This window comes from Haliotis rubra, unplaced genomic scaffold (assembly GCF_003918875.1).
Source record: "Haliotis rubra isolate DU_JTF1 unplaced genomic scaffold, ASM391887v1 Scf128, whole genome shotgun sequence".
NCBI lineage: Eukaryota > Metazoa > Mollusca > Gastropoda > Lepetellida > Haliotidae > Haliotis > Haliotis rubra.
In genome coordinates, this window is record NW_025765203.1 from 1,134,642 (window position 1) to 1,146,183 (window position 11,542).

Genomic DNA, 11,542 nt, shown 5'->3' on the forward strand with positions numbered 1-11,542 from the left:
CTCTTTGTAGCACATGTTTGTAGCACTGCTTGTAGCACAGTTGTAGCACATCTTTGTAGCACTCTTTGTAGCACTCTTTGTAGCACATGTTTGTAACACTGTTTGTAGCACATGTTTGAAGCACATGTTTGAAGCACTGTTTGTAGCACATGTTTGTAGGACTGTTTGTAGCACCTGTTTGTAGCACATGTTTGTAGCACTGTTTGTAGCACATGTTTGTAGCACATGTTTGTAGCACATGTTTGTAGCACATGTTTGTAGCACTGTTTGTAGCACTGTTTGTAGCACTGTTTGTAGCACTGTGTGTAGCACATGTGTGTAGCACTGTTTGTAGCACATGTTTGTAGCACTGTTTGTAGCACTGTTTGTAGCACGTTTATTTACCTAGCAAGACAATTGTTTGACGCTTTCTGTCTTTTGACTGGTCCCTAAACCAAGCTTATGTTGTAGCCTTGAGTTCACCATTGGCAAATCGCCCTCCATGAAAATGAGACTTCAAATGTCGGTCAGGACTGTACTCGTGGATGCTGCTTGCGTTAGTGTCCTCTAGAGTGAGAACATGAACTACAGATCTGTACTCAGTTTTAGAATTCTGCATGATATCAGTAGGGTATCTCCCTTCCAGTGATCACAATATTAATACTGTTTGTTGCGAAGTGTTGAAACTTTCACAGGTATCTCCTGAATGATCAGTGCAATACTACAAGCAGCATGGCTGTTTCACAACTTAGGTAGTGAGTTCTCAAAACGGTTTGACCTCCCATCGTATGCTTGCTTAGATAACAATGTCCACAGGTTCAAAGTTGTGGAGGAAGTAGATATGTATATGTCAGTGCCTTTTTATCAATCGTCTTTTGGTATCCCAGATCAAAATATTGTAGCTTGCCTGCACTTCTTAAAGCTTGACATTCTTCTTAGTTTGCTTCAAGGATAGTTCAGATTCGTCTCAAAACACGTTGTTGTGTTTCTTGTTGCAGTCGCCATGTTATAGACTTTATTTATATGCATGTTGTAAAATGCTTTGACTCAAATTAAAGTACACAATTGAAACCTGTCGTGTCAGAAAGTGTTTGCAGAGGTCAGGTCATATATTGGAAGCGGTTGTAGGTACACTGGGCAAAGCATTTTTTCAAACGAAATCCTTCACCAAGCCTTTACTAGACGCAATGCGGTGTAATTATTCTATATTGTTTCTATCCCTGTACCCTGTTACATTATCAATAAATTGGTAAAGGTTTATCAGAGTTTACTTTTCATTGATACTTTATCTTGCAAGGCGATGTAAGAAAGCAAGGTTTTGCTACCGATTTTTAGCTCACCTGACTAACAGTTAAATGTGGTCATGCCATGGTGTGCTTGTCCATCCCTACTCGCTTGAAAATCTTATTCTCCCCTTTTATATGAAATACTTCAGTCAACACAAATTAAATAATACAATACTGCCAGGATGAAGTAGCTCACCTGGATATGTGATTGACAGTTTAAAAAGATAACAAATACGTTCTCTTGTGAAGTTATACTGTATGTAATGAATCAAGAATACTAGTTCTCATGATAGAGTTTGTCAAATGTGATCTCGTGCTCTATATAAAGACTGGCTTCTCATACAGAGTACACAAGCCTCTTGGTTTTCCACTCTCTTTTTCACAATAATGCAATTAAATCCGATTGAAACATTTTTAAAAGTATCTGGCTTGTGTAGGAATCCTCTTTGTATAGTCATGATATCCAAGGGGTCTCTTTCAAAAGTTGATGCTGTGGTTCAGTTCAAATGCATCAAGTTGGGCCTAGCGATGTATGCTGTATAACACCCATCAATCATTCTGAACTTCAACTCTGAGTTCAGATCGTAGTCAATAATAGACTGGGCGATCCCAAAGCCCACAGATGATGTTCTGTCAATGAACGTATTAAAAAGTAAAGACAGAATTAAATTACTGCATCTTTGTTTGTTGGAACCTCGAGCATACCGCGACAAACCAACCATAACAATCTGAACTAATTGCAATTTAATACCACGACCATCAGACCCTGCAACAATACTCAGTGATTTGCAATTCCCAATACATTCTGGGCCGTCACACACACAACGTATGCTGTGTAAAGGTTCAGCGATCACATCTCTATTAAGTGTATGTCTGAGGTAAGCAATTGCTAAAACAGTAATACAGTCAACAAATCCTATGAAAGTGTTTGGAAACATTGACGGTCCTGTATATTCGATCTCTCCGTGGATGTGGTGATCAATATGTTTTAAAAGAATAAAATGTGTACACACAAGGGCGTCTCATGAATACTGGTGGTTTATAAATGACTGTATAGTTAGACGGAATCCATTTCCATCCAAAATTCACACACTGGTCTTGTCACCACATTCTTAACATTTGCAACTTAACGTTCTTTGAACCAGGTGCAGAACAAAAGGCGTGTTAAGGGCTATTTAAGCTATTCTGTCTTGTTTGGAGAAATGTTATCAGGTGCAGGACAAAAGGCGTGTTAAGGGCTATTTAAGCTATTCTGTCTTGTTTGGAGAAATGTTATCAGGTGCAGAACAAAGGCGTGTTAAGGGCTATTTAAGCTATTCTGTCTTGTTTGGAGAAGTGTTATCAGGTGCAGAACAAAAGGCGTGTTAAGGGCTATTTAAGCTATTCTGTCTTGTTTGGAGAAATGTTACCAGGTGCAGGACAAAAGGAGTAAATTCAAGCTATTCTGTCTTGTTTGGAGAAATATTACCAGTAGTAGTATAAACAATGGGAGTACGGGACAAGCCTATATAAGGCAAGGAATCAATAAGTATCTATTCCTAACTCATATTAATTTATAAATCCATAACACAACTACTTTTCATCTCCCCTGTAAAAAAGTAGCCACAGTCTTACTAGAAAGACTATGTGGTACGGGACCATAAACCCATAACACAACTACTTTTTATCTCCCCTGTAAAAAGTATCCATAGTCTTACTCGAAAGAGTAAGACTATGGTGTATGGGGTCATCCTATATAAGATCACATCAATTTAAAATATTGACTTCAGCAAAACAATTTAACGTGTATCTTCTATGCTGTCTTTGGTTTTCGTAATAAATGCTTGTTGGGCTTGTTGTATCCCTTGGTTTATGTTGTTGTTTTTTTCTCATTCTCGCCGATAGCAGAACTTTTTTGATAAAACTTTGATCGAATCTCTTCTTTCATTTTTTTATATTTTTCGAGTTCACATAGGATCAAACGAAACTCTTCCTCTGAGATTTTATTATCATTGAGTGCGGTGGAAATATGGTCTTCTATCGTGTTTAACTTTGCTTCAGCAAGAATTCTAATTTCATCGTGTTTCTTAGCTTTACGATTCAATTTGCGAGATACAAATTTAAACACTGACCCAGCTATTCCTGTCACTACAGCTGTTATTTCAAGGCCTAACACCACTGGTGCGGCTACGATGGTGGTCAACAATCCAACTCCTACTGCTCCTAATCCCATGCTAGTTGCCATAAGTGTGTGTGGTTTAAAGCTCAGCCCCATAAATAGTGGCAATAGATTTTTTTTTTCCATGTAGTTTCCACCAAAAACCTCTATTCAGTATTTTTGGATGTGTAGCACTAGCATGTATGCCTTCGAAATATCCGAATATCACGGTCTTGTTCTAGCTGACGTTTTATTTCACATATCTGTTTAAGTCGAAACCCTTCTACACTTCCTTTTATATTTCCTTCTTCATCTATGGCTGGGTATAGCCCCATTTTATGTGTTTATAATATATTTTATAAATTATTTTTTAATTATATGTCATTTAATTTTTTATTAATATATTTGAGGCTTATAATGTTTAGATTATTGTACAGGTAAATGGGTGAGACATTATTAGGTATGTTTTGGTCTAAAATACTTACCCCATCTAGGCTTATTAATGGTTTATAACCTTGTCTTATTATGATTCGGCAACGTTTATTCTCTTGTCTTTTAAACCAAATTATTCTCAGACCGTCTAAAAGTATTCTTGGACTGGACATCTCTGCGAGATATACGTCTATAACTAGCGTGGTGTGTGATTCCATACCATAATTTTCTGAAAAAAACCACGTTGGTAATCGTAAATTCTGCGAATGAATAAACTAGCATTCAAGCCGACTGGAGCTAACATGTTACCAGTGTGCCCTGGTATTCGTAATACTTGAACAGTATTTTCTTTGAAGGGATTAAAGGACGTGAGAAGAATCCCGTTGTTTGTAATTTTGGAAACGAAATCATTTTGATTAAAAAAGATGTAAGGTGAGGTTAGTGTTATTTTGAATAACCATTCAAGCTCTGAAAAATCTGCTAGTGGCATTCGTTCGTATACGTCGTCTTTATAGTATAGTAGGTACGGGGTGTCTACCTCACCAGGTAAATTGAACCGCTTTGTGTCTCCTAGATCACCGAGTGTTACATTGGGGTGATGACTTACCATTGTTTATATACACAGTGAAAAAAGTGTTGCACCCCCATATTAAAACTCTGGTTACGTTGGCATATCCAAAACACCCGAATAGGTTGTTGATGATAACCATTCTGCTAGGATTTGGTGTTGAAGTCATTAATGTTTTCATAGTGAAAACGATCTCTAAAACGTAGCCACTTGCACGTGAATATAATTCTTCATGATTTTTGCAAATTGCAGTATGCTCATGTGATGAATCTCGCCTATAAAAATTGTTTTTCTGGCCGTTGAATCCATTGTAACGCAGCATGCCGGGTGCAAGAATAGCAGATGCAGTCAAGTGGCAGATTATTGGACTCCATAGGGCAGGTCTTTCCTTCAAGGAGATTGGCAGAAGAACCAGGCGTCATTACTCCACAATCAGCCGCCTGGTGAGAAAACATGCGCAGACTAATGATGTAAAGAATCGCAGACCTTCAGGCAGACCACGTGTAACCACAATCAGGGATGACAGAGCATTGCTAAGGCTGGTAAGGCGACAACCCTTTGCTTCAAGTGCAACCCTGAAACGCCAATGGCAGTGAGAAATCGACTCAAGGCCGCTGGATTGAGGTCCAGAAGAATCATCAAGCGCCCCCAACTCACAGAGAACCACAAGAGGTTACGTCTAGCCTGGTCTAGACAAAGACAAGGGTGGAACTTGAGGTCTTTGAGAAGAATCCACTGGTCAGACGAGAGCAGATTTCTTGTTCATGTTGTGGATGGCAGAGTCAGAGTTTGGAGGCGTCCGGGTACAGCTTATGCACCTAGGAACATCATGCCAACGGTACCATATGGAGGTGGATCGGTTATGGTATGGGGTTGCTTCTCATTTGACTGTAAGCTGGATCTAGTGACCATACAAGGCACTTTAACGGGCGATCGCTACATTCAGGAAGTGCTTGATCCAGTTGTTGTGCCCCATTTTGACAATCATCCACTTGCAACCAGGCCAATATTCATGGATGATAATGCTCGGCCACATCGTTCACGAGCTGTGACCCAGGTCATCCAGGACAATGCACTGACTCACCTCCCATGGCCAGCAATGAGTCCAGATCTCAATCCCCTGGAACACATATGGGACATTTTGGGCCGTCTGATACAACGCAGGGATCCTCCTCCACAGAACGTGCGGGAACTGGAAGCAGCATTGCACGAAGAGTGGCAGCAGCTGCCCATAGAGCGATTTCGACGTCTGGTGAGGGGTATGAGACGAAGACTGGAAGCTGTTATCCAAGTACTGGGCGGAAGTTCACGATATGGACTGTTTGTGTTTGTCCACTCTCTGTATGTCAGTTTCAGCCTAAGAGAAGTTTTGTTTCGACATTAAATTTCCATTTTTTACCATACTTAAAACCGTCTCGTTTTCCTTGAATTTAAACGCAATACTTAAGGGCAAGATCCTTACATACCATGAGGTCAGGGGATACCCCATTTCAGTTCATTTTATAGGCACAAGACTGGTTTGTTGGTGTTTGCACCATCCAGGTTCTAATTCTCATTCTGTTATCGTTCAGTTACGCCCAAAACATCATACCCCGGAAAAAGGATAGGGGGTGCAACACTTTTTTTACTGTGTATATAACTGTTATAAAATAGTTTCCAATTGTTTTTCTGATAATTTCTCAGGCGATAACTTCAATTCCATAAAATGTATGTTCTCGGATAGAAAAATACTGGCTAGAGATATAGTGTCTTCCATATTAACGGTGACACCCTGCAGACTGGTGTGTGAATCGTCTCCCACCCGCACGTAAATAGAGCAAACGCGATACTGGTGTTTTTTAGCCCACTGGAGTTTGATTCCCTTCACGATCTCAATCTCACTCTGCGTTGGTTGGCCTAGGTAGACTTGGATGAACAGCGTGGATTTCTCCTGTAGATTTTGCAAGATGTTGAGCACGCCGTCGAATTCAGACACCAACTTCAATACCGCGTTTTTCTCCCCTGGTTGACCCGATAGCATGTGGGCTGACATAGTCGAGAGTGGGCTGATGATTACACTGCGTCTCTCTGATGGGACGTAAGCCATGATTAGGGTTCCGTTGTTAACGACTTTGTTTAGTAAGTGGTCTTTGTTTTCCGTGAATACGTATGGGGAACTTAGTGTGATGTTGAGAAACCAGTTGATTCGAGATGGTAACATCATCCACTTGTTATCGTTAGTGAGCATTAGATAGTACGGTTTGTTTTGATCAACGTTCGTTCTGTCAAAGTCTTCTAAATCGAACAATTACCACCGAACGATGGGTATATTCTCCATTCATCCTCGTCGTTGCGAACTATATCGTATCTAGTGTTGCTGGCAGATCTTGATGTGTCTAGGTTAAAAGTACTACCAGATCCACCGACGATGGGAACTTCAACTCGTTTGTAAATGCTGATTACTAGCTTAAAAGCGTAAATTTTACCATCTATTCCTGAGTCATCAAACCCCCTAGTATCACCTAGGTCTGATAATCCTACATTACTGCATCTTTTTACTCGCATTCCTGGGCCTTGATTGCTAGCCATTATTGTATATGTAGTGTTACGCTGAGGTATCCTATATTTATATTATTATTTTTTGTATCTAAAATTGATATTTTTAATTCAGAAATATTACCATTTATCAATTTTTTATACTCTCGAGATGAAAACGACTCGGTGCGTCAGTCATTGTATTTTTCTGTTTTAACCGGGACAGCCCTCAACAACGTGGAAGGACGTTCACTTTGTACATTATCTGTTGTGCTAAGCTGATCGAGATGAACGCATAGCTCGCGGTATGGAACTAGCTCTGGTAACTTCGTACCAGTGACGGTAATCTTAGGGTTTATTTCTTCTGATGGCAGCCCTAGTATCTTCGCCAACGGTCGACCGAGTCTCAATTTGTTTGCACTGTTATTAATAAACACCACTTCATCATCCGTTTGAGTCATTTTATTTTGAATTCAGCTCCTAAGGGTTTGAAAACTTCATCATTGAGAGAACACACGCTGTAGTATCCATATGTTATTTTACGTAGGAATCCACCAAAGAACACCTTATTATTATTGCTGTTGATGTTTGTCCATCGCGGGTAGTAGGTTATATCACATAGTGCTATTTCGAGTTGACCAGACGTGTTATCAATAACGTGCATAAGTTGAACGGCCTCACCGCTCGTTACACCCGGAAGCGTAATGTAAATATTTATATATATTTATATATTATATAATAATATGTATAAACCCAAAGTACGTTACCCAAAAAACGACAACATAAAGGCTTATGACTTCACACACATGAAAATAGTGGTTGCCACGGCTGGTTTGTACTTAAAAACCCAGTTTATAAACGTGTTTAAAAATTATAGGTTTTCGGTAACTAATGTTAAAACGGTTCACGATTGGTTTCACAACCCTATGCAGTTCTGGCAGAATCAATTCAATTTTGCTATGTGGTGTGCGACAACTGGATGTGGTTTGACATTGACAGACACTAGGCGTAATGAGCTAAGTAAATCCGTTTTCACTTTTCACGTGTATTACCAGGTAAGACGTATCCTCAAAGAAATCAGCGCCCCGGTCCCACAGGACAAGGCATGGGATGCAGTAAACAATCCATACGATCGACGTGCCTATGAACGGATTTGTAATGAATTCGAACTAGACCCAAAGACGGATTGGCGCCATGGGTATCCCTATCGTTCACAACATGCCCCTCGTGGAAGCCAGCAAAAAGCTAAAAGAATGGGGTGGTAAAACATATGCGAATGCTTACGTCACGAGTATCAAGTGGAGAGATGATCTCATGTCTTTCGACGACAGCAAGGATTACCGAGTATGGAGGTTTGAACAGGGTCCGGATGACTGGAAAATATTTATGCTGGACACGTCGAAGGGTTTTACTCGTGCTGGTGTTATCAGATTGAACGATTCGATTCGAACGTACGTGTGGGCTATTCTAGGGTCTCAATCACAGACGCGTTCTAATATTATAGGTAAGAGAACGGCTTACGATTCTCAAAAACAGTTCGTGGCTAATATTAAGGACGCTATCTCATCACAAGTAGATTTACCTAGTGCTATAAAATGATATCAGGATACGCTGCAATACGCCAGGTCAAAAGTCGACTACGTGTTCGGTGTTGGATTGTACATGACTCCGAGTGATATGCGTCTGAGAATCAATAAAATAACAGGCTACAAAAATGAAATAATCATCGCCACAGCCGACCAAAAATTGGGTGTTAACGCCGACGTCAACGTCTCCCATGTACCACCACCCACGCATAGTGGTGAAACGGGTATAGTGGCATCACCCCCAGAGTCTAGGGTTCAGTCCACACCACCACAACCCCAACCACCACACGTGCAGGTGTCTAATCAGCAGCACATCGACCGTAAAACAGCGCTGGTGGTTGTTGGGATCGCAGTTGGCTTGGGTTTCATCTGGTTAAAAATTCCTTAGCGGCCACGTACACCAACCCGGCAACGGTGACGGTGAACGCCCACAGGTTTTGACTGAGCCACGTGACTGTTTTCGAGGGAGTGCTAAGCAACCATGAGACGATGCTACCCAGGATACCTGGCAGGGCTTCGGCGGCTTTACCGGCGAGTTTAGCCAGGGCTTCCCCTAGTGATTTCAGATGTTTTTTTATCCAGTCTCTGACGTCACCACCACTAGGTGGTTTTGGTGGTGTTGGTGTTCCTCCACCACCAGTCAGCGATACGACCAGGGTCGATATGATGAAGCCAAATGCTGTAAGAACGCTGGCAATGATCTGATCTGAGATCGAAGCTGTTCTCGATTCGAGGAAGCGGATTCAAATCTGGTCTGTCTCTCATTTTGTAAATTACGTAGTCGTTCTGTGATACGACGCTTCATATCATCGTCTTCAGTTTCGGTGAGTTTGGTTTTTTCACTTGCGATGTGCTCGTCGAGTTCGTTCAGTTTACCCATGTTGTTCACGAGTTCTCCACGTACATGTTTCAAGGCTTCATCTAAGCCGTACAGTTCCCTCATTGGAAATTTAAAACCAGGTACTTGCCCAATAGTTTTTCGATGCTGTCTGACGCTTCTGTAGCACGCTGTGTCATGTCACCACCACTACTGAGTTCAGACCTGGTAGCTTGCAGATCTTGAACTACCTTCGGAGGAATCTTAGGTTTTGCACCACCATAATCCTGCATGTTTAGTTTATTACGGATAAATTCGGGACCATGGCGACTGGTTAGCGTTGACAAGGCAAGTGGTTTTCTAGTGCGCGTGTTCATGATATCAACCTCTGGGTTATCCTTAAGGCGAAGAATACCCTTATCATCTATGGTAAACTTCGAATAGTCTTTGTACTGAGGCTCGACGTAGTTTCTATCGTTTTTTTAATCCATCGTAATAATCGTCTACTGTTGTTTTAAGTAGTTGGCTGCTCAATGATGAGTTAGTAAACGAAATGTCTTCATCGTAATCAACATCAGCAGAGGCCATAGATCCAAAATCATCCATCGGAATATCGTCCATATTTTGAAATTATATTATATTAATATAAATATATAACAATGTCATATGGTAGAAAACTAAATCCTTTTCGAGGATTAAGAGAACCACTAGGCGTCAAAGCCATGCGTCAGTCGGTGACTATTACAAGCAACCCCAGCAAGATAGACCAGAACCAAGTACTGTTGGTTAGATTCCCCAACTTGGGGGAGAACGACGTCATAGTACCAGGTACGGTACGATTGGCATTTAACATCACGTTGAAATCAGACAACGACAAACGTGATCTAGTGAATAATGGGGCCGTGCTATAGTCAAGAGGACCTCCATAAAAATTAGTGGTAACGAGGTGCTTAGCATAGACGACAGCGATGTATATTACTGTTACATAGACCTATGGAAAAGTGAGGGAGAACGCGCCAACGACGTGTACCAGGGAATCAGTAAATCGACTAGGTTACGTATCGGGTACGCCTTCACACAAGACGAGACAGCCAAACTATCGAATAGTGAAAAAGCCATCTCCGAAGCGTATGGAAACAGGTTCTGTATCCCGCTAGACTTTGAGTTGCTAACGGGGCACGCACCATTTTACCAAACCGCATTAGGCGACAGGTTGGAATATGAACTCACGTTCAATGATTACAGCAAAGTCGTGTATACACCGATAGGTGAAGAGGGTAGTTACGAGATCGATAACATCTCGTTGGAGTTCGACATGGTGACTAATCCTGACAAGAGCGACACGGTATGGAATATCAACATGAACGTGCCGGCGCGATCGATGAAAGGTATATTAATCATACCCGTGGAGGAATACGATCCATTCGAAAGAGACAGCGAGAAATTTTTCAACCCAGGGATCACCAAAGTGGAAGTGACCATAGAGGGAGTGCCTAATCAGCTATTTAGCCATGGAATGAAGGCATATCAGCAGTGGGATGAAATAATGAAGCTACCGGCTATCAAACGAAACTCAATAGTCAACAACGTAGTCAATGACCTGCATCTATCCCCCGTGCATATCGGGGATTACCTAACCACAAAGTACGCGTTATGGATGGATATGAGATTGATAGATGACGACACTCTTCATGGTAGTGGTCGTCACATCGACAACGGAAGTGAGGGTATAACCATTCAAATAATGAAGAAGGCTCAACCAACTGGTAAATTAAAATTATATTTATATGTAATTATGGACTCGCAACTTAATATAGAGAATGGGAGATTTGTGCAAGCAATCTATTAATTTACCACGAGATCCGCACCATAATATGTGGGCAGACGGGTTGTGGTAAGACAGTTTTCGTACTGAATTTGTTGGAGGGGTACTATAAAGACGTATTTGACAATATCATTATCTTATGTCCTACTATAAATATGAACAAGACTTACACGGATAGATCTTGGGTGATGACGGATCCCGATGTATATAAAATCGATCCGGGAACACACCTGCAGGACTATTTGAAAGTTTATCACAACAAATTTAAAGGGAAGCTGTCGCTATTTATCCTGGATGACTGCAGCGCTAATAGAGAGATAACAAAAAAGAGAGATATGCTGTCAAACCTAGCGTTTTCAGGTCGACACGCAGAACATAGCGTCTGGGTGCTGACACAA